The 24,687-nt window shown below is 43.0% G+C and overlaps 1 protein-coding gene and 1 long non-coding RNA gene across 5 annotated transcripts in view; one reads left to right on the forward strand and one right to left on the reverse strand.

The window, feature by feature from the left end:
• Nucleotides 1-3,318: 3,318 nt before the first annotated feature.
• Nucleotides 3,319-11,533, reverse strand: LOC135313058 (uncharacterized). The gene is made up of 3 exons (XR_010372630.1): nt 11,441-11,533; nt 9,872-10,039; nt 3,319-3,603 (listed from the first exon to the last, which is right to left on the reverse strand). It is a non-coding gene; the product is annotated as an uncharacterized LOC135313058 (long non-coding RNA).
• A 12,693-nt stretch (nt 11,534-24,226) lies between these two features.
• Nucleotides 24,227-24,687, forward strand: part of CNOT2 (CCR4-NOT transcription complex subunit 2) — a 94,016-nt gene continuing 93,555 nt past the window's right edge. For 2 of the 4 annotated variants that reach the window (XM_064449487.1, XM_064449493.1), the window contains exon 1: nt 24,232-24,596. The gene's annotated coding sequence lies outside the window, so the exon portion shown is untranslated. Of the gene's footprint in view, nt 24,597-24,687 lie in introns of all 4 variants that reach the window. The other 2 variants (XM_064449477.1, XM_064449467.1) reach the window with 2 other exon arrangements.

The raw sequence follows: 24,687 nt of genomic DNA on the forward strand, positions 1-24,687 counted from the left end.
AGTGAAACCCCTCTGGGAGGTGAGAGATCACCACAGCCTCTTGCCAACAACAGTCCAGGGATAAGTAATTTCCAACAAAGTAATGCAAACAGAGCAAAGAAATGAGTCAATCTGCTTCATCCTATCTGTAAGCACACAAAATTTCTCAGTTACTCTGTCAGGTAATCCTGTCCTGGTTAGAATTAATTTTGTTAGCCCCCTCAGTAAAGCAGCATTAGCTAAAATGAGAGGGTATTATATTCAATCTATCAAGCTAATCTGCTGTGCTAATGCGATAATCTTGGAAAGACAATTTGTGGAAGATCTCTAGGAAGCTGGGTTTTACTTTTTCTTTTATTTTGCCCTTTTTGGAAGAGTTCTAGGAAAAATATGTGAAACATACAAGTACTGAGAAGTTATTGGAATAAAAAAGGATTAGTATACAACAATAAAGCTCCATCTGTGGAACGACAAAGAGCTTCACGGTTGCGAAATGAGCATTTTGCTACTGTTGTGGAAACGCTTTTTTATACTGCATTTCAGAATGTAGCCAGGGAAGATTATACAAATGTGCTAATAATAGAGCAGAATATGTGAGATTTTATATGAGCGTAGGAAAAAAAAGTGATGTGGATTAAACACGCTCTTGCTTGCTCCTGCAGGTTAGCCTCTCTGCAGCATCTGTTCTGCCATGTCATACCTGAGAACCTAATCAATAAAGAATGCAAAGCTCAGATTTGGAGGTGTCAAGTTTTTTAACTTCATGGAGTTTGGAACAGGCCTGGAGGATCACAGGGCACAAAATGATCTGTAGCAAAAACCAAAGGTGTTTTGAGTTGAATGAAATCTGGAGGGGACCACTTTCATGGCAAAATGAACCATGGGTATGCGGATACCTCGCTGATCAGGCTTTGCCACAGGCAGGTAAATACTATGATTCACTCAGCAAACTCAAGTGATCTCTTGGGTACTTCCTAACAGTCATCTTATACTTTCTCAAATCTGCAGCTATGGCTAGATTTCCTCTCACTTGAGCTTTTTAGGATGAGAAATATGCAATAGTCTACACTTGCTGCTCGGGATGATGGGGAGCAACCCAGGCGTCCAAAGGTGGTTTAGCCCAATGCTGTAGAGCATCTCCATCTTCCTGGGCATCTCCGTTTCCCCAGTCCTCGTGAAGGAACCTCAGACAACCAGTTTAACCTCAGATCCCAGATTTTGGAGGTCTAGAAATGGCCTGGCTGTATCAATCCTTCCAGAAGTAACAGAAAGTGGGATCCGTCTCACCCCGCTTTAGTGACCTAAAAATTAGGTGTCCAGTCTAAGGCATCTGAGTCCCTCTTCTAGCCAACGCAATGAAGTAAATGCCTACAGAAGTCAATTTATCTGATGTGACCAGGTAAGACAAACTACCCTCTGGTGGCGCCTGTTCCTCTCCAGAAGAGAAGAAGGAAGTAGAGGGTGAGCAGCAGATGCTTTGCCTTGTCAGGTCCTCATAGTTTTGCAGAGGCATGGGGATTTCCTCATTGTGGCAGAGCTCCATACCTGCACTGCTGCAGAACACATATGTGGAAAGCCACTTTGGTAATGATGTGCTTCAGTCAGACCACTTAAGCTAATGTATTCCTATTCAAAGGAACATCTCCACTGTCATATGCTGAGTACTGTATGTAATGGGTTGGAAAAGCCTGTCTCTGCTGTACTCACCTTGCCCATTCAACAACAGTATAGCTGCAGGTGCTCTATACATGTAGCCTATAGCATCCATGAATCTGAGTAGATGAATCTGTGAAAATACTTATATTTAATTCACCAGTGGTATCTGGAACTTGTTGAAACTTTTATTTTCATTAAACCTGCAAGAACACTATGTACTGTGGTGTGACTTGAATGCATAATTCAGAGGGAGAATTATTTTTTTATATTCCGTAAGTGTTTGCTGCCATTCCTGCCTAGAGTTTATTAAATCAAATTTGTTTGTAAAACCAGCCACATCTAAAGTGAAGATGCAAAACTGCATTTACAGTTTTTTTTTTTCTAAAAGCAATACTAATCATGTACTTAACATTTTTAAAGACTTTTTTCAGTCTTTATGAACCAGCTAAAATCTATGTTTTTAACAAAAAGGGTCTACAAAGTATAAAATGTTGACAGGTAATTCCTTGTATAATATATTCAGCAGGTCAGACTAATTATAATAAATGTGTACTGTCTGCCCAGATTTTTGCAGACAAAATCCCTGAGTCTCAGCTGCCTTTATGATTTCAAAGATTATTTATTTTGTTGGATCCCACACTCTCAGTCTCCCCACTCATCCCAACTCCATCACTGCTCCACCACTTTCTTCTGCAAGGAAATTTCCTAGGCCTGTATTAGTTTTGCTATAATCCCATCTGCTGCACTCAATCACATACTGCTCCAGACACCCCAAAAAGCCAGTTCTCCTGTACATGAGTTTTACCAGGTCACTTATTGGAGAAATTTACTTTGAGTATGCTCACCATGGAGAGAGCAGATTATGATGTTAATATCACAGTATATAATTGCAGTGTGTAGTGTGAAATTCAAAATGCAGATACAGATATGCACCGTAAAGCTCTTGCTTCCACAAAGTCCACTGAAGCAGAAAATAATTTTGAAGCTAAGCAAGGCATGATCAAATAAAATCCCTTGAGTGATAGTCTGGATTTTTAAATTTGCCTAAGTTTTATGTGACTTAGTCAAGTAATTTTCTACAGTTTACAAAATACTAACATCAACACAGCCAAAAAATGTAATCATGTTTTGAAGATATGCATATTTTAGTCTAACTCTTTCTTTGCTTTTAACAAGCTTTTGTGTGTCTGAGTGAGAAGCTTTCACCAAAATCCTATGATTTTTTTAATCTGGTATTTCAAGGGTCTTTTAATTTGTCAACAAAATATGTCACTATATGTCATATCTGTTACAATGCATTAACTTTTGTTTAGTATTTTGTTTGTGAGATGAACTACTTTCTCTAAACTACATGACAACAGCAGAATCATTAGTCTTCTGGTGAAGCACTTCAACAAAATTAAGAAGAGATTGGTTGAATTTTTATTTACCAGATTTTTATTGGAAAAAAATTAGGAACTAAAGTGGAGAGGAAGAGAGTAAAACATCTATTTTCTTTCTTTTTCCCTTTTAAAAATACAGAAAAGGGCAGGATAAAGTGAAAATGCCAGGGACTGTGTGAAGGCAAAGAGCTTAACTATATACTTTTTGCTGGAAATGCTGTGTGTATGTAATGTTCACTTTTACAAACTTTAACAGAAAAAAGAAAAGTCCTGGCTGATGTGCAGAACTGGAGAAGAGATGGAAAGCTCAGCTTCATCTGTGCCATGCAGGTGCTGAACCATGGAGGGTCTGCCTCTATTTCAGGACCAGGGAGGATGTCCTGGGCCAGATGTGGATGGGCATTTTGTCCCAGGACTCAGCATGGGATGATGGTGCCTCCTCCCCACCACGTGTGCCTGGACCTGGTGGGGTCAGGTAGCAGCGAGTGGAGAAGGCAGCGCCCAATAATTTCATCTCATGTCCTCCCAGGATGCCACACCGCAGCTCAGTCAGCCGTGCTTTGTGTTCTCACTTGGCAAATGGACCCTTAAATTGAACATGACAGATGACATTTTTCATTTTCATACTTCTAAGCTCTGCTTCGTCTTTGCTGAACCTTCACTGATGCCCTGAACATGGGCTCGTCAACGGTCTTTCGTGCTAGCACCAAGGGATTGCCACCAAGCTCTGGTGCCTGTAGACTGTGTCGGGGATGGCCAAATTTAGCTGTGTTTATCTAGTGTGCTGCACAATGGGGGGTGTATATTTGTCAGTCCCATGCTGTAACATGTGCTGTCACAGCATTAGCAAAGCGAGCATTTATTTTGTGGTGGTAACTTACATGAGGAGATACTAGAAGAGATCCATGTGACAGGATGTAAAGTGCTGTTACGAGCTGGCTGGGCGCCTGAAATTATCTCACTAATGCTTCTCACTATAATGTGGTAATCACAGGGGACTGGGGTTATTTATAGCCAAGTGGGTGGGGAGTTGCAGAAATTGTTTTACGCACATGGGTAGAAGTACTCCGGCTGTTTCTGGTTTTGAGACTCTCAGGGAACATGAAAAAGAACTAATCATTTGGCCATAAACAATTAAGGACTGACAAATGAGTTGTTCTGAGGCAGTTGACGTGATACAGCAGCTAGAGGCAGTGGCCGTGTGCTCTCAGATTTAGAACCAAGCTGGAGAGCCCAAAACCAGCCCTGGTCTTGTCAGCTTGTACTTCCAACCTCATCTCCTCATACCACCAATGCAAACCCCTCTTGGCTCCCTGCTGGGAGGGAAAGCAGCATGAATGGAGGCAGTGAGGCCACCTGGATGCCTGCTCAGCATGGATGCCTGCCATAATTTGAACATTCCAGTAGCTACTGGTATGCCTGGAAGGCATATCGTGTAGGAGACGGGGTGGCTGTGACAGGCAGCAGCAGCATCCCATTTCTGCGTGACCATGTGTGCTCTCAGGCCGTTTGGAGGGACACGAAGCAAAAGGCAAGGATACGCTCTCTGTTAGCACCCTCTACACTCACACCATGTAATGGGTACTTGGTAATTTATCAATGGGTAACTGGTAGATCTGGTTCCCTGGCCCTGTGTACTGTGAGACGTCCATCTCAGCACACTCGTGGCGTCCCTGGTGGCTAGTGAAACGCAGGGAGGGCCACTAGAGGGCTCAGAAACCGCTTACTGGGGAGATACCCAAATCCTATGTATTGCCACGCACTACAACTCCGTCATCACTGCAGCATGCACCTGTGTGATTTACCGTGGTGTTTACTTCATTGGCCATTACAGGAGTAAACGACATCTGCAAAATATCTTCCTGTGGGTTTGACACATCAGTCTCTTTACTCAGCGATGCATCTCAGCATCATCAAGTCGTACGTGCAAGTGCAGGGCATTTATCATCACTGAAACTGAGTCTCCAGAAGTTGAAAGCAATTATTAAAGGACTGAATGAATTCCAAATTGCCGCCTACAGGGAATTTCCCGTTTTGGAAATGTTTTTACTTTCATCTTACTGAAAAAAGAGGTAACAACATACTGAATACATCATAGGTAATTTAATAGGGAAACATGTCACAGATTCAGGTTATAGTGTGAACAGCTTATCTGTGTTTCTAGAGTACTGAATAAAAAGGCAAGCTGTGGCTTATGTTGAAATTACCGATTCCTGCATTTTTTTTAAAGCAGTATGTGAAAAGCTGGTCAGAAGCATTTTGGATGAACTGTGTTCTGTCAGAAAATAGTTTCATTAAAATAAAGATTTTGTAGGAACATTTTGATTTCAACAAAATAAGAGACAAAATAAAAGCTTGACATAAGATTTCATGATGTTGAATTTTTATTTTTGATGCCGATTATTAGCCCAGTGACTCCAACAGAACATCTGCCACTGAATAACTAAAACTAATTGCTATAACGTGCCTGCTTTTTCTGGGATAATTCCTGGGTCCTAACCTGTCAAGTTCTGACACATAATAATGGGAAGTAATATACCTCTAAAATGCTAAAAGTCTCTCACAAAAGTAAACTGCATAGTCTGATGTGCTCCTTTTTATATTTATGATTTCTTAAGTTGTAATTTTAAGGTCAGAGTTCACAGTTTATTTTCTCATTGTCAGCTATCCACCTACAAAACAAGGCATTGCCCAGGCATCATCAAATCATTGCTTAGTTTTGCAGACAGGGTGCTTGTGCTCATTTTTATTTTAAACATAATACAGTTTATTTTGTTTTCTAAAAGTAATTTTATATTGAAGATGGTATATAATGAAAGAATGTCAAGGAAACTAAGGTTACCAGCATAAGCAATGTGATCTAATAGTGCTGCCCTTAAAATAAACAATGAGACACGTGATGGTTTGCATTTCACTTCTAAGCATAAAGTGTGCAGGTAGGCATAATACTTCTTATTAAATCAGCTGATACAGTTGATTTAAATGAACACTCTGTCAGGCAAACAATTCTTATCTCAGTCTAACAACATTATATCAAAAGTCAATGTTTCTAGTCTCGGGTTTTTGTCACCTCTTTGTCAGAGCTGATGGAGATACTGTGTGCTGAAAAGTTTTTTTAGTTTTTGCAGATGTCCTAACAAAAATATTAGCTCTTTCTACAAGCATTTGCTTGTTCTGGGTTTTGGAACATCATGCTTATAACACTGCTATGACAGTTATTTGCTGCAACGTTGAGTCTTTGTTGCTTGATGTCATTGGCTTTAAGTATTATTTAAAATATGTATTTTTGTGCATCAATGATTAATTTTGGTTTACTATCATGAAATATTTATTTTAGTGTTCATATCCTCAAAGCAGTGTGCTGTGGAATTTTAATTTCTTAGACCTGGGCAGAGTAGTCTTCTGTATGGCAGTCAGGGTTATAGCCCCTTACTGTCCACACCAATGAATTACACTGTCCTTCCCATTATGAAATATTTCACTGAAGTGGCTTGATCTAAAAATCTATGGCATAATATAACTTACTCTCAGAGCATCAGTCAGTGCTGAAAAATCTCAGACTAAAACTCAGCACATGCCACAATTTAATCCTGGTGGAAGGTGCCTACTGCATAGTTGGAAGCTACTGCACAACATCAGAACCTCAGGTCAGGAGTTCTATTCAGGTGACGACTATGGGACCCTGCTGTGAGCTCCCAAGATCAGAGACCTGCAGGAACCTAAGCACGGTGCAGAGAATAAAAACAGCATGTTCCCAGAGAGACACTCCTGTTAGAGAAAAGTTTTCCAGTTTCTCCCTGGTTCTCTCCATGTCAGCCAACAAGCACTGAAAAACCTCACTGTCAATAAGTGACTTTCTTGTTGGTTTCAGGAGACAGAGACAGCTCCTACTGATGCCTCTCGGCGTCCTGACAGGGCACTGATTCAGCCATGACTCACAAGAAAATGTGTCACATAATGAGTCACCAGCATTGCATGCCCAACACCTCTGCTCTAGCAGTTTAGGTCTCCCATCTGAGAGTTGACCGTGACCTCATCTTACTTGTAGTTCCTGGGGACAGTGAAAGCAATGGATGTTATCACTATGAGGCAAAAATACACTAGAAACTGTTCAGCTACTACTCTGGAGTTTGACATCTAAAGCCCTTTGTACTCTTCATTTTTGTTTTTGATAAGAATGGACAACTGCCTAGGTTTTCAAGAAATGAAAAGCTAGGAGAGCATTTACAGTGCATTGGTGCCATTATCAGGACAACGACCACTCATATTTATGAACACTGCATTATTGTAGGCTATGGGGATCTAACTATGATCCACAGCTGGAGAAAAATTGGAAAATCATGTGTCTTTTTTTTTGTTGTTGTTTTTTTAATCTATTAAAAATATTACTACAGGGAAGAACCACTTATAAACACAACCGGACATGAAGAAGGTTGGGCCATCAAAGAAAACAGGAAGTGCCTGAAGGGAGCTGCTCCTAGATAATATCACCTCAAATAGGGGTGGACCTAAAGCAATAAAAAATCCCTCACTTTGTTTCCATTTCCTAAATAAGTATTTCTGACTTGGACAAGGGTTTTGAGTTTTAATGAAGCCAAATGTCTCTGTGAGTCTGGGACAGCAGAGGGTTGTTCTGTATTAATATTGTCTTCATTGTAAACCTGAAAAAGGAACAAAGGTTGCTGGACAGTTTGGGGAGGGAGAGATATGTGCGCATAGTGCAACCTTTGTCATGCTCTGCTTAATTTAGAATAGGAAAAGAGGAAGAGAAATGGGGGGAAAAAGGAGGAGGGACTTTCATTTGTACAAGTGCCTTTCCAATGGGAAAGAGAATCTATCTGCAAAACCTGTTTCCTTCCCTACCTCCCCAATGTTTGAGCTATTTTCTATAGGGTTAGGTGAGATTGTAAATGGCCCTCTCCCCTCTTCTCCCATAATCTCATTATCTTGTCTGTTAGCAAGAGCAGTACAATGCCATAGCAGAGATTAAGGCTATATGTCTACTGGTAAATCAAACAAGGCAGGTAGGGACTTGAGCCCTGGGTCAGCCAGCCACACCGCTCAATTATTTGTGTGGTCCCTGGCCCGTGACACCTGGTACTCTGAGAGATGCCTCGGCACGGTCTCAGGGTAGCATGTCCCCAGCATATATGCTGAGTGTGCCTGCTCTGCGGCTTTGAAAATTCAAGCTGGTAAAGATGAGCTGTGGGGATGCTGGTCCGCATCAGAGGCATGGAAACGCTCCCTGGCCTGTCTTATTTAGCAGCATAGTTGCAGCTGGAGATGTTGTAAACCAACAAGATGGCAAGCAGCAGGAGTGAAGAGATGGACTTCCTTCAGTGGTCGCAGGTCTGGGTGCTGTCCAACCCTTCTCAATCTCCTAGTCTTCAAGAGTCCCTAAACGATCCTTTGTGACCACTATACTCCAATATATCTTTCCAGGTGGTTTCTTTAGTACAAGAAAACACTTCAAAATTGTCCATTTAAATGTGGAATGTCTTGTGTTTTTATACTGATTTAATCTGTTTTTCTGGAATAACCACACAACTCCCTTTCTTGCTTTTTCACCACCTGAGAGCCAGCACTCTTTTCTTCCATCCTGTGCTAATATTTTTAACAATCACCCCACCTTCTCTAGTCTGGCTACTCAGAAAACAAGAAAATACAGTAGCACACCATCAAGACTGGTATTTCTGGTAGTAAAATATCATAAAACCTTTTTTCTTTTGCATCTTTTACCAGAAGGGGATCATATTCTCCTGCGCATCTTAAATCTCTTTGTTTGGAAAGGCACCAAGCCCATTAAGGGCACCTGAAAAATGAGAGCCTGCCATAAGGTGCCATGCGACCTTTGCCTTGTCACTTCAAACCCCATCCTGAGTGCCACAGAGCAATGACCGCTGATGTCTAAAAGATGGCTGGTGTCAAAGAGCATGATCAGAAGTGCTACTGTGCTGGCATCAGGCATCCTTTTGAAATTTAATAACCTCGTGTAATCAATGAGTTGCAATGTATAAGACAGAATTTCTGAAACATCAGCAGTTCGGTGACATACTTTTATGAGACCTGTTGTCAGCCAAGAAGCATATAAAGGCTTTTGATTTTCTAATTAAAAGGGTGAATTTATCTTGATTCCCCATACACTAAGTGAGGTTGATTAGTGAAAGATATAAGGGAACAAAACTTCAGCTGATGATAATTAAGACTAAATTATTCATTGCGAATAAATTAGCTGACAAGTTGGCCATTATCCTGCTCCTGAGCCGATCAAAAAACAATCGAACGTTTTCAATCCCATAACTATTTTGCAAGTTATTTCCTAGTATTGACTACACAGGACAAAAACATTTCAGAAGACAAACATGGACACTTATGTTGATTGCTCATCAACATAAGATGGATAAGATTGGAAAAGTTAGACGGTCTTCAAAGTTTTGCTGTATGTCTGAAAAAATATATAGGTACATCTTACATGCCATCCAGCACCATGGGCTTATGTATGCATTTTTTATATCTTGCTAAAAGATATTTAGTTGTAAAGGAACTTATTTTCAATTAGAAACGGGGCAGGGCACAGTGTGGCATTTACTACTGTATTTTATGTTTCTGCAGAGGTGGGCCTGAGCAGCTGCAGGTTGCAAAATGATGGTCAAGACCTTGTGGCCTTTTTCAGGATTTTCATGCAGTGCAAGGCTACAACCCATTTTCCTTTTATAAAATCAACTTTACACCCAATAATAGCACCTTCTCTGCCTATACCATCTCAATGCTTCCTGCTGCTTTCAGAGGATCAGCCTAGCAGAAGCTTTCTGTATTTCCTGCTGGCAGGTGCCTAAGAAAGCAGCCTGACATACCTGCTTGCCATGGCACACCGTGGCAGCAACGGGCCTTGCTGTACTGGTGGGTTGTGTCCCTGGCTCTGCTGAGAAGCTGGGAGTTGGGAATTGTGGCTGGGAATTGTGCCTTTCCGATTGCTGCCCCGCTGCTCCCTTTGAGGCTCAATAGCCGCTGACCAGGTAACACTGCAGGAGAGAAACCCACAAGAGTCAACAAAGGCATTCGTAACCCCCAAAAGTCCTCTTTGTTGTGGGATAACAGATATCCTGCTGATGCAGCCCCCCGCTGCTGCTGATGCAGCCCCCTGCCCCAGCCACCCAAATGCAGCGGTGCCTGCTATTGGGACAGAGCTATCTACGCCTATGTCACGGGATGCTCACCAAAACCCTTCCTAGTTTGGCACTGGTGAGTCATTAAGCCTGGCACAAGCCCTTGCCAGTGGGCAGGGTGCCACGTGAACAGATGAAAAGCAGTGCAGCCGTGCCAGGTATCTGGCCGACTTCACCTCAGGAGCAACAGCACTGGGGCGGGCAGCATTGCACCTGCGAGCTCTTAGTGCCAATGTGCTCAGCTAACAATTTTAGACAGAGGTTAGTATCTGCTGGGCTGAATGGGTAGAGGAGCAAGTTCATGTCACTGCAGGCCAGAAGTAGATTATCCTGAAAATTTTAAATAAGAACTTAGTGGCTGCATGTGAGAAACTGTTGGACTGAATTTTTAAACAAGCAAAGAGGAAACAATTATTTGCAAGGTTTGGGTGGGGGTTTTGTCTTTTGGGGGGTTTTCAGGCTGTTGGGATTTTTGCATTTCAGGGTCATCAGATTAGAAATGCTGTTTGAATTCTTCATACTAGAGGATGACTTGCATGACTGGTGTCTGAATTTTGACCAGGTTCTTGAACATTTTTCTGCTTTCAAACCAAAACATCTATGTAAATGCATCTTTCAAGGAAAAATGTCATCTGGATTGTTCATGATTAGAAGGGTGTTTCAGGAAAGCAAAACGTTTTTTTTACCTTTTAACATGAACACCGTGTTTCTCGCTGGTTAGGAGAGCTATTACAGTTTGAAGCTGAGGTCTGTAAAATGCATTTCCCAGGAAAGAGAGTGCTGTGTTATTGAGCAAGACTGCAGTATTTAGACAAAATCCTCCTGTCATAATTTTTCAGACAGAGGAAGGTGTGAGCAGCAAAATGTCTATGTGAAAGAGCCGTCTGCAGCGGACTCAGCATCTTCAGTCTTCTCTTTTATTCCAGTCTCCTTTTGCAGGAGGAAGGGAATAAGAGTGGCTAAAGAGGGGCATAATTTGCAGAGAATCATGTTCTTGTAAGTATTGCATGTCCTGGGTTGCCAGAATTTTGTGTGTGTGTGTGTGCGTGTGTTTGTGTGTGTGTAGCTACTAATAGTAACACCAGACTTGTCTAATCCCAGCAGTTTTTCAGCTACTCTCCTCACTGCCAGGATGCAACTTCACGTGTGACAGCAAAGCATGACTGCAAGCACAGCCAAGGCTGAGGAGAGCCAGAGCCAGACCGTATGACAGGCAGCGTGCTGGTGAGCCTGTAGCTGCCCTCCAGCCAACATTACCTCCCACGGTGAGAGGTTTCATGATGAATAGTCATGGTTGCCACATCCTTGGCCTTGGAGGTGATCCTCTGTGATGTATTGATGTTGGAAAGAAGCAGTTGCAGCCCAGGCAGGGTTCCCAGATGCAAAAGCTTGTTTTGGCTCAGTGGGGGATTGGTACAATCCCCGATGTACCAGTGTGCTCTGATGGCGCTGAAGAAATCTGCGTACAATCCTTTCCCTCTGAGAGCAGCAAAATAGCTAAAGGCTTGTAAGAATCCTGTCATGCAAAAGAGTAAAGAGGAGAGAAAGAAGTCATTAAGACTTCACACGGAGAGGAGAGAGGGGATGCTAAAGAGTGTGCATTAGCTGGAAGAATCCTTATTTCCCAGGGAGCTGGATGGAGGTGAGCGTAGAGTGCAGAGCTATACCAAGCAGGGAACATGAAACAAATAAAAAGGCCCAAACAAGTATCCAGGCTATCCAAGTGCTTGCCAAAAGCTGAGACTTTGAGAATAGTTCAAAAGACACAGGTTTTATGGGCAAGAATGCCCTTTTCCATTGATCGACCAAATGGAGCTGAAGAAACTGTACTTCAAAGGTCAGAGGAAAAGAAAGAGAGAGAAAGAGTCCCTGATTAGATTAAGAGAGTAACCTAGAAGGGAATCCCAAAGAAGGGTGAGGATTACTGACCTAAATCCCAAATAATGCTAAAATATGGTAGGGAAATCAAGCAGAGATTTATATGCTAAATTTATATGCTGCTTAAAATAAAATTCAGTTAAAAGAGTCTAATTCAGAATGAGGGTTTCCACAGGATTTGGATTCTGGGACAACACAAGTTAAACTAATACGATGTATTCAGTGGTTGTCACTGGTCCAGAAGTGTTCACCACAGCTGTACTGGAGCATCCCATATGTATATCTATATATATATAGACCTATACTATCTATACCGGGAGTGAGCTGGAGTGACTGACAACAGAGGCAGTGCTGCACATTACCCAGCCCAGGATAGGCTTGCAACCACACAGGGCAGTGCTGGCACCCAGCACAGGGCCATGCAGTGAATGTCCAGCAGGGACTTCTGACTTAGGTTATGACACTCCCTGGGCATTTCACACAAGATCAGAATTTCACTTCAGAAGGCAGACCTAAAATAATTAAAGGCTGATTACATGATTTAGAAAGTATCAGCAGATGAAAGGTGTTCCTTTTATAAGATGTGAAGAGAAAAATCACTGCAGGTCACTCCTTTGTGAAGGTAAACAGATATTCTTATGTGCAAGCTATAAGCAAAGTAGCAGTGTATCTACAGTAGAAATGAAGTAGGGAGGTGAATATCTCTGATATTTCTGTTGTCTTATGACATTTTTGTTCTTTTTGTGTATGAAGTGAATTTCACCTCTCTGGTGATTTTGGTTTGGTGTAGAAACAGCGTTTCAATACTTCCGCCACCAACATGCAATAATCAGGGTATATCCCCTCTGGAAAAGTTCCCAGTCTAAAATAAACGAGTATTAGGACTTGAGAAGTAATTCTGTTGGCAGATGAATGCCAATGCCAGCTATATTCAACAGATAGCGGAAATCAGAATATATTAAAAATATTTTGGTTTTAGCTAATATATCCAGTTATATGGTATACAAGGATTCAAGAGAGGGAATGATTGTGTGAAAATTAGAACTGGGCATCTCCTTCTGCCAAGAAATCCCAAAGAAAAAGAAAGTCATCTGATATGTAGCGGCATGGATGACTAGTGAGCTTTTATTTTCATCCCAAGAGATGGGTTTAGAAAGCAGGATCCACAACTGCTCTGTTTCTCTCCAGAGAACTGTAACAGTACAGTATTCACACACACGACACACATGCATGTGACACAGCTCTTAAAACACAATCGTTAGTTATTTTCCTTGCTGTGGGTGGGTGAAGCCCCAGTGCTCATAGAATGTCTCTTATAAAGGAGAAGTGAGAGACTGTTTGCCCGGTTTAGAGAATACAAATAAGGAATTATTCTGAACTAATTCAACAGCTTTCCTTCTCCCTAAACAACCATAAAATGCAAAATATTTGATAATACTGTAAACAAAAAAATAATTGCTTGCACTTCTCCAGATGAATATGTACAAGTTACTGCTGTATTACACTACGGGGATTTTAACTATATGTTACAAATGATAAATTCTTTAATGCATTAGATATGATTAAACTTCTGAAAATGGTCAACAGTGAGCTTAGAAATATAGGTTTTAGCAATGGGGTTACTCCCTTCCCTCCAGCATATTTTTTATCTAGCATCAGGAAAATCTTCTACTGAAACTACCATGAGGCCAATACACAGAAGCCACTTCACAATAGGCTTGAATTAGGGTATATTTTTCCTGATAAATAGTGAAAATTTGGTTGGCATCACGCATTTCTTTATTTACAGTGGCAACAGACAGTGGAAGGAAAAGTTGAGGCTGGACACTTGGACAGAGCAACCATCTGGAGAAACAGAGACAACAGTCTGCTTCTGGCTGTTAGATCCGCCTGGGAAAAGGGCTCAAGCGTTCTGCCTCAGGCTGCTCTGGAAACCGATATCCCCTGCTCCACAGCAGCTGGCTGTCACACTGGGAGGCTTTCAGGGCAGGTCCTGACCTAACACATTGCAACCTGGGCTTGGTTAAACACAAGGCTTCTACAGGCAATTAGCAACTATAATAATAATATCGATAACACTGAAACTTGTCTACCTAAGTTCTGCTTAAGAACATCTATGGGAATTACAAGGGACTATATAAAACTACTTCTGTAAATGTGAATTTGCTCAGGAAGAGTTAAGCCAGCAGTGGTTAATGCCTAGTGATTGGTGTTTCGGTTTCAGCTTAGACCTGGATGATTTTGGCAACAAGTGTTGTACACTGTACTCCTTTTTATTGCTTTAGTGCTTTGACAACCAGAAGCGATGGCTACAGACATGGCTTTAATGGTTGATAGGACAGTAAAATCCCTATCTGCACCAGAGCAGATAGCAATGCCATCTCAGGTATCCAAAGGCAATGGATAATGACAGACTTAGGCACTTCACCCCAGAGAAGGGTGAAGAAGTGCAAAGACCAAACTTCGTAGTGCTTCACCATGCAGCACAGCAATGCACAGGCTGTGCTCCCAGGGTAGGTCCATTCGATGTTTTGCAGGCAGATGTGAGGCCTCTCCCACAGCTCATCCTCCCTGAAAACAACGTAACTTTGTTAGCTGAGCACAGAGGCCTAATTATTAGGACAGCCTGGGCTAAGCAGCTTTTTGTCAGTTTGCAATGTGACTAGTCACACTAAAAAAACCCAGCCCAAAATATGGCTCTTTACCCTTAGACCACAATGCCATGATGGCTCATGCCAGATATGCGCACTTCTGAGTCACGGCACACTCTGGTCCATCCTGGTGAGGGCTTGCTGACCCAGCCAGAGCTAGTTCATAGCTTTTCCTGATTTTATGTTAACTTCTGAAGGATTGACAACACATGGTCTGGCATTAAGCTAGGTTCTTGATTTGGCACAAAGCCTGCCGCTACAAAATTAATCCATTTACTTTTTTTTTTAAACAAGTATGAATGAACAGAAGAGGGCCCACAATTTTTAGGGTCAATATTGGGAACTCTGAAGTCAGATTTATTTTCTGACCAAACCCTAAGTGGTTTCAGGGCTCAGAGCACGAACTATCTTTTCACTGGATGAGCATGAGAAATCTTCATAAATGTTCTCAATAAAGTAACACTAAAGGCTGAGTGGGGAAGTTGGGACAGGGTCAGAGTGTACCTGGGTTGCTGAAGAAGATGTCTCAGATTATCTCATATTTGTACACTTTTTCAGAAAAGCTCATACTCGCCAGCCTTCAGCTAGTATTTTACTTGGGTGCTGGTATGGATTGCTAACAAGGATGCGGAAGCCAAAACTATTCATCACAAAATCTTTTGCCACGCTAACAATGCTAAAAATCATTAAAGTCTCACTCAGGATATTCCATGTCTGAATATAAATCACTTCTTATATTGTTTTTCTCCCTAGGGGAACACTTTTCTTGAACTGGAAAGGCCAAGCTAACTGTAGGGTAAGCTAGTCCATCTGCAGTCCTAGTCAGCATCTTTACCCCTGCACTGGAGCTTGGGAGAGGAGACTATCACAGTCAATTCAGCACTTTTTCATCATTTCCTCCATTCTGTCTTGTCTGTTTTGACAGTAAGCACTCAGGAGAGGACTGTCTCCAGCTCTGTATTTATAACACTAGAACCTTGATCTCTGCAGCTCATAACAGCTCTTTATGCTGGTGAATTTGAAATAAATTTGCCTTCATACTAAAAAACAACACATAACTTAATCGGTATGAAAACAGAGGATGTTAGAATGACTACTTACATTTTAAGAAGCTGCCATGGTGTAACAGCAACTAAGCACCACATAGCCACTTTCTCACTCTCCCTCCAGTGGGATGGGGGAGGCAATCAGAAGAGTAAAAGTGAGAAAACTCATGGATTGAGATAAAGACAGCTTGCTAGGTAAAGCAAAAGCTGCACGTGGAAGCAAAGCAAAACAAATAATTCATTCAGTACTTCCCATGGGCAGGCAGATGTTCAGCCATCTCCAGGAAAGCAGGGCTCCATCACGTGTGACGGTTGCTTGGGAAGACAAAACGCCATCACTATGAACATCCTCCGCTTCCTTCTTCTTCCCCCAGCTTTATATGCTGAGCATGACATCATATGGTGTGGAATATCCCTTTGGTCAGTCGGGGTCAGCTGTCCCAGCTGTGTCCCCTCCCAGCTCCTTGTGCACCCCCAGCCCACTCGCTGGTGGGGTGGGGTGAGAAGCAGAAACAGCCTTGACCGTATGTAAGCACTGCTCAGCAGCAACTAAAACATCCCTGTGTTATCAACTCTGTTTTCAGCACAGATTCAAAACTAGCTACTATCCCTAAACTAGCTACTATGAAGCAAATTAACCCTACCCCAGTCAAAACCAGCACAGAAGTTAGTAACAATTTCACATTAAGAAATTGTTTTCGTGCAGATGATTTTTCCAGCCCTGAAAAAGGCAGGGTCCTTCTGAAAGTTTTTAGGAATATACATTAGGATTACATAGTTTTATATCTTGGAGCTTCTTATTAAATTAAATCTTGCAATCAAGGGAATACTTCCTGTTCTCTTATGCCAACATAATATTTCATGGCCAGGTTTACAATACAGTGCATAAAAGATAGACCTTCTTGCATACTTTCCAAACACACGCCCTGAGTGGAAAATCTTACATTTGTGCACAAACTTACTTTTTACTAAACACCTCCTAAATATGCAGAACAAGTAATATTCAGGCTTTCCGAGTACACAGACTCTGTAAGGCAGAATTTCTCACAGCTAGTGCTAGCCATCTGAGTGCCACACATTCCAAATACACTGGTCACCTGCAGCCAGCAGGACACCCACCCTTGGGAGGTAACAGGAGTAAAAATTCCCTTCTCTCTCCATTGACTTGCAGGAAGACTGGATAAAGACTGGATAGATGAACACCTAGCCTAAACTTTAGGTGCCTCCTTTTCATACAGGTATAGTGGTGGGATGAATCATATGCTTAGCTTTCAAATTCATCTGACTTAACATCAAAAGAATAATATAACAAATAAAATGTATTCGCGTGAGATACATGACTTCTGCCAGTACGTGATACTGTATCATTTCAGATACCACTGGGAATCAGTGTTACACCATTGCTTAGTTATAAGGGGAAGTGCATATACTCCATGGACTTGCTGTGAATATAAGCTTGCTGGGACTGTATCTAAGAAAAAAAGATTTTAAAAGGTGCAGGGTTGTCTGCCTGGGTCTGCCATGCTCAGCCCAGGCACCACCTGCCACAGCTTCTGCCTGAGTACTGCCCTGCTGCAGTACTTGGGATTTAAGTGTTTTTATTTGTAGCTATCACAACGTGTAATGAAACAGGAAACATCCTGCATGTAGAAATCGTAATCGTAAGTTTTGCACAATAAGACCTGCATGTTTCAGGCCCTCGCTGAAATCTGTGGGGCTCCCCAACAGGCACAGCAGTTTCTTTGTGCAGAAGCCATGGCAGGAGTGGGGTTAGCCTCTTGTACTAAAAAGATTTGGCTGCTTACTGGCAGAATATTTATATCACTGTGCATGTGATTTCAAAAAGACAGAAAGAAGAGGAAAACAGATACATCAAAAGAGAGAGAACACAAGAAAGAGAGAAAGGGCGAGGGGGAAAGAGGGAGAGAGAGAAAATAAAGAAAATCTAACTTTTTTTCTCTGAAGATGCTGCCACTTTTCTCAATGCCAAGTCAGGTAAGAAGCAGAACTAAATGAGGAGCAGGGCTGCAATAGGAACCACAGGCTTTGCTGGAGGTGATGGGAGCATGGCACACCATGGAATTTAAAATTAATCTCATTTCTGCTGAGAGACATGTCTGACTGGGGAAGAAGCAGACTACCTATGTCCATTGGTCTCCCCATGCAGAGTGGCTCACTTGCTCTCAGATCTGGGCAGCTCCTGCACTAAGAGTATTGAAAATGAGCAGGATGGGTGTGGGAAGAGGTGGGAGAAGTTCAAACGTTTGAGCAGGCAATATTTACAGTCAAATTTCTGCATCATGAGATTTCATAAATAGCTCGGCTGCATGCCTAACAAAAGCCTGAATTTATGGTCCTGACTGGGAGAGGAGTAGGGAACCATCACTATCAGTAGTATCCACGGCAGTGGGGACAGTTTTGTAATAAACCAGCATTCTATTGGCTGCAACAAAGCTGAGACCCAGGAAACTTCTGGAGGGTCTTGAGCTGGCAAGTGCACATAGTTATAACTCTTGCTAGGCACAGAATCACAGAATGGTAGGGGTTGCAAAGGACCTCTGGAGATCATCTCATCCAACCCCCCTGCTTGAGCAGGGACACCCAGAGCAGGGGGCACAGGGCCACGTCCAGGCGGGTCTTGAATATTTCCAGAGAAGGAGGCTCCACAACCTCCCTGGGCAGCCTGTGCCACTGCTCTGTCACCCTCACAGTAAAGAAGTTTTTTCTCATGTTTAAGTGGAACTTCCTGTGTTCCAACTTGTGCCCATTGCCCTTGTCCTGTTATTGGGCACCACTGAAAAGAGTCTGGCCCCATTCTCTTGACACCCAGCCTTTAGATATTTATAAGCATTGACGAGATCCCCCCTCAGTCTTCTCCAGGCGGAACAAACCCAGGTCTCTCAGCCTTCCTTCATAAGAGAGATAGATGTACCAGTCCCCTGGTCATGTTTGTAGCTCTCTGCTGGACTCCTCCAGTAGTGCCCTGTCTCCAGTAGTTGCCTGGGCAGTGTAGTGAAGGTAAAGAAGAGCTCAGAAGTAGCTGCTATTGCTCCATTACAGAACACTATACTCCATGATACAGCAGGGTTCTTGCTTAGCTGGGAAGGCTCGGTCTCAGCCCTGCGACGATAAAGGCTATTGGAGATTCCCAGGCATGCTGGGAGTTGGTTCTATGCAAGCCAGAATGAAAAGTAATTCAATGCAGGATACTGGCTGCAGACACAGATTAGCTTTGATGCAGCAAGTTCTCTCTCTCATTGGCCTAGCAACATGCCACTGCTTGAATTGGCTAAGGAGGTAAGCAGCAGTTTTGGACTTACGATTTGGGTTTCAGCCTTCATTGGGATGAACGGGCAGATACACCAAGGTTGGCAAGAGCAAAAGGATGTGCACAAAGCCAAGACAAATGCTTCCACAGTCATCAAGCACTCCCAGAGTTTGCCCACATGTGAAACCACCTGCAGGCTATGGGTCCGGCATGAGACACAGGTAGGTAACAGCACTGCTGGGGAGCTCAGGCACCCTTCTCCAGGCACCATCAAACTCCTGCCAAGTGGCATGAGTTGGCTTAACTTTTGTAGCTGCACGCTGGCAACTTGCTTGAACAGGGCTGGGGCCATGTACCCAGCACTCTACCCAGTGGGACCATGATGCCGGAGTCCTCTGGCTTCTGGTAGGATGGCAGGATATAATCATCTGCTGTAGCCAGAGTTCATTTGCTATGCTTATTAACACTTATTTAGGGGAGAGCACCCTTTTGGAAATAGGCCTGACAAACAGGAAAAGCTGTCAAGAAGCACGAATGAGAGTCCAGCACTCAAATCTCTGTTTTTATCAATAGGGACTGCAGCTTAATGCAGACCGTCCTATGTAGTGCATATTCATAGTACCTGCGTCAGTTAGTCACAAGGAAAAATCATGCCAAAAAGCCCACAACACCCAAAATAAAACATTGTCTTTTGACATGATTTAATAGTGTCAAATGAGAAATGCATGTCTGACCAGGCAGTTCTCCAATGACCACCAGCAAGAGCACCGGTGACTGCAATCTTGAGAACTGAGATAGGAAAGGTTCCCCCGTCACCACTGCTGTAACTCCCATCTCTCCGGGGATAATCATGCTTGGGAATGTCAGTCAGCACCTACTCTGGCACCGGCTTGTGTTTCTCTAGTACTTTCTCTCCTCTGGAAAACATATTTCCGTCTGTAGCCTTATTCTTCTCTTTGTCTTAAGAAACACTTGAAACTGCTGCTATCTCTAGTTCTTGATTTATCCTCTCATTTACTAGCACTCTGGCAGACCTCTTAGTTGCTATATGGCAGCGTGAAGCATCTTATTTTTGGAAAATTTTACATTTTACCTCCTGTTTGGGGTCATATTATTTTCCAGAATTGGCAGATTTCTTTTTAAACGTGGTATTTTTTTCTCCCTGATGCTCTGGTATAATTAGCACTAAATCAGACACTGAAGGCACTACAGCAGAAGGCTGAGATAGGGTTTCCTGATAGTAAAAATATATGAAAGACTGAGAGAAAGATACTTCCACTCCCAGTATTCCCTCCTGGAAACTACAAATCCAGCAGATGAGAGGCCATCTGTGTGGATACCTTGTGATGCGTTTTAACACTAAAACAGTAATGGAGCTGCACTTCTAGGGCTTCCCTTGCCAGCAGCCATCCCTGGAAATCCCCTGTAGGAGTGAAAGGATGGATAAGGACAGTGCCATGGAAACAGCTGATCCTTCCCTTACCTTTCCTAAGTAAACTAGAAATGGGAGAGTAACTTGCAAAAGTCAACCTAACTAACCAAATGCTGCCAAATCTAAGTATTTTGTGCTCTATGTTAGTGTAATAATTAAGAATGATGAGAAAATACACTAAGAAAATGAAAGGTCTTAGTTCCTTTATTCTTGAAAAAATGTTTTAACAACTCTTTTTGGTGACATCTTTAATATCAGATTTGGTGTACACTTTGAACACACCTTTATCCTTGTGTTTTATAAATATTTAAAAAAATCAAATAGGTTATATTTATGAAAAAAAAATCTGCTACGTTCTTCTAGAGCAAAGATTCTTACAGAGCAGCATTGTAACCCTACAACTTTCTTCCAAAGAAAGCAAACCGCCAGACTTTTGAACATCATGGAGCAAGAAAGACATCCATGAGATGCTGCCACTCACAATTCATGAGCCTCACACAGTTGTGAGTTCAGCAAAAATCAGAAACTTCTGCCTCCTTCAGAAGTGGTGTTTCACTGTTTTAGTTAATCAAATGCACCTTGCAATCGAGGGGCGCTGTCTTCTGGTTCAAGCTGTTTCTTCCAAGGGACTTAAGCCCTAATTTGAGAAAGAAAAATACAGCCTGTTTCAGCACCACTGAAAAGCTGCTAACCCGTGCTCTAGGTGATTGCACTGTATTTGTTTTTCCCGAGGAATACTGGGACAATCTGTAGGTGGGAGAAGGAAAAACCCTTCCTGCGCTCCAATGCACTTTTTGCCCTATTTAAAGGTTACTTATGAGGTTGGCTATTCATTATGTTCTGCCTCCACGCGTGATCGAGGATGATCTTACTATGACTAATTTAATTTTATGTTTTGGAACACCCTAAATGTGACCTGCACAAACTCTGGGCAATTTGCCTTCCTCCCACTTCTGCAATTGCATTGCCTACATCTATTGGTGACACTCTGAATGCGGCCAAAGAGTATCCACAAACTCTCTGGAGCAAAGGTTTAGAAAAACTGCAGAGAATTTCCAGCGAACACCCAGAGCCCTGAGAATGAAGCGTTTGGGGATTCTGAGCACATTCATTTCTCTTGATGATCTCTTCCCAAGTTTTCCAGCCAGATGCTGTAGGCTTTTAGCCCTCTGTGGGCATTAGCAGAAGCAATAGCCAGCTGGAAATGCAAAAGGTTACTAGATGAATGTCATGCCTACTTCAGAACATGCACATTAAGGCCCGGCCTTCACAAAGATTAGGTAGAAGACTGTGCTGATTGACTTTAACAGCACCACATGAATTGTTGACTGCATGGGCCTGCACATGCAATCAGCTGCAGGATGGGCTTTCTGTAATTGCTGCTATCATGTATTAAAGCTCCTTCACCTGTGCTTTCATAGACAAAGGTTTGCAAATTGACTCCTATAGATTTTCTTATATTGATTAAAAATTAATATGCATCAGCCCAGTCTGTGAAATAAGTCAAGAAAAAAAAGGTGCCATCAATTAAATGAGATTAGAAACGACAAATGTATATCTGTTTGTAGACAAAGACACAAGGAGGTCAGACTGTACCACACAAGATTCAAAAGGGATTAGGAGCGTCCACACATGATTAGCAGCCATTGCATTAAATGAGCTCAGGATGCCTCTTTAATTAAGCAGGTGCAACTATGCAAAACAGGACTCACCACTGTAGAAAAATGTATCGAGCTGAGACCAAAAGTAGCAAATGTATGAACACGGCACACACATGACAACACATCCTCTTTCGCAGCTTCAAAGGTTATTTCGAAGCATTAAAATGCTAACAGCTTTCACTTTCTTTAAGAAAACAAACAAGGAAGTCGCATACACACCTACTATAGCCACAGTGTTGATGTTCCTCAACTAAACACACAGTTTTAGGCAGAAGGGCAGGTTAGGTTATTTTTTTTAATTACCAAAATTTATATCACAATTTGCACACATTGTGATTGCTAGTTACGTTGTTATACTAAGTTAACCAGTCTAAGACAAGAAAACCTTTTTTTGTTTTTTTTTTTTCCGTTCCCTATCTCTGTTGAACCGTACAGGCTTCTTGTCATACAAATGTTAACTGATTTGCATGTAAACTGCAGTTTTGTAATGGACAGAGAGATCAGCCCCCATAGATGCAATGACAATGTCAGGTGCATGGTTTGCTTGCATCCTTGGGTACATCACTGGGTACTGTATGTCTTAAATTACATCTCTTTGGGGAAATATAACAAAAATCAGCTTTTGAAAAAGAAACTCAAACCACTGAAGTGTAAAATGAAACATAATGAAGCAAAATACTTATAAATGGATGTAAATGGCTCAGACTACAGAAAAGCTTATTTAACAGTAAAGATTAATAAGAATCATTACTGTTTACAGTGTAAAAGTACTGCCTTTATATGTGTCATGTGGTGTAAAGAAATCTTTAGTTTTTGAGGCTGAACAACAAAAGTACTCCAGAAGTTCACAGATTGCTCTATTTAATGCTTATGGTGTTTTATAACTATTTGTTTATAGCAAATGCATGAATATTTGAGTGACAAAGGAAAGGTTAAAATATCAGAATAATAAAATGCAGTATTTTCCTGGCCAAAGTGTATAGACATTCATTTCAATGACATGGTAACCATGCTCAGCACGCAATTGTGCTGCACAAAAAGGCGGTGGCATTAAGGAACTGGTCTCCTAGTTTAGATGAAAGACTCTGATCTTTCATTCTGTGATTCTGTGATCTTCAAAACATGCTTACGTTGACAGACATGTTACTGTAGGTACTAATGTTTCTATAAAATATTAGTGTTGTGTAACCTACTGAATACTTGTTTTTTAAATTCAGTTTGGAGCTTCAAAATCAAACCTGAGAAGAAAGCACACTTGTGAATTTATTGGAAGAAACCTGCTATTTCTGGTGAATTATTATACGCTCATCTTCTTGTTTGACTTTTTAAACTCGTAATTTCATAACAAAATTAATTATTTCATAATTATTTTATCATTTCATTAAAAAGTTAAGGTAGAGGCACCACTGTTGTTCCTGCTGGGGCAGAGAAGCCAGTTCACAAATAACGTTGACCTCCAGCCTGTAAACACTCATGTACAGGCTTAGCTTTTGTACCATTGACAGTCCCATTGAATTCAAGGGGATTATTTGCATCATCAGTGTTTTGTGCATCTGCATTTGCTATACTTGAGCCATTGTTAAAACATACACGTTTTCAGGGTTGAACAAAAAAGTCCAGTTGTGTCATCTTGGCAACGCTTTTCCATTTTAATAACATACAAAGAGGATGGCAAGGCCTGCCCGTCCAACCCTACCTCACCGGCAGAGAAAATATGAACTTTGACACAATTTATCTCCTCAAGACGGTAGCTCCCGACCCGGATCCCGGGCAGGCTAGTGCTCAGCCTACAGGCGGGCCAGGCCGTGCCTCCCGCAGACCGGGGAGAGCTGGCAGACCGGGGCCGCAGGCGATGGGATTCCCCCTCTGGAAGCTGGGGTGCTTCCTCAGGGGGAGCACGGCCGCCCGGGGTAGGTCTCCTCAGCACCCCGGCACCCCCGGGGCTCCTGCCTCCACAGGGTGAGAGAAGGGCCGAGGTGCCCCGCTGCGCCCCCAGCCCAGGTCGGGCCCCGCGCAGGCTCCGCGCTGGGCCGGGCCGGGCCAGCCTCTTCCCTCACAAAACGGGGTCCGTCCCAGGCACCGCCACCCCGCGCCCTTGGCCAGCAGCGCCTCCGCCTCGCCCGGCCCCGCGGAGCGCGGCAGGGCCCGGCCGTCCCGCGGCCTGCAGTGCCCCACTGCCCGAGCGTTGGGCCGCCTCTCCCGCGGGAGGCGGAGGGAGCGCAGCAGAGCGAGCCTCGCTGCTCCTTCCTCCTCCTCCTCCTCCTGCACCCTGTCCCCACTGCGTCGCCGCTCCGCTCCGCGTCCCGCCGGGCCGTGCTGCAGCACCCGCCCCCGCCTCCCTCCGCTAGCTGCCGGCGCTGAGCGGCGGCGGCGGGGTCACGGCGGCGGCCGGGTCAGAGGGTAAAGGTTGCTCCCCCAGCATCCTCCGTGCTGGATACTCAGCCATCTTGGATCCGCGGGACAAGAAAATTCATGCGGTGAGTCCGGCCCCGGCCGCCCCCTCCCCCGGCCCCCGCCACCACCCCCGGCCCCGCCGCCCTCCCGGCCGCGGCCCGGTGAAGGAGGGCC

This window comes from Phalacrocorax carbo, chromosome 1 (assembly GCF_963921805.1).
Source record: "Phalacrocorax carbo chromosome 1, bPhaCar2.1, whole genome shotgun sequence".
In the NCBI taxonomy this organism is placed as follows: domain Eukaryota; kingdom Metazoa; phylum Chordata; class Aves; order Suliformes; family Phalacrocoracidae; genus Phalacrocorax; species Phalacrocorax carbo.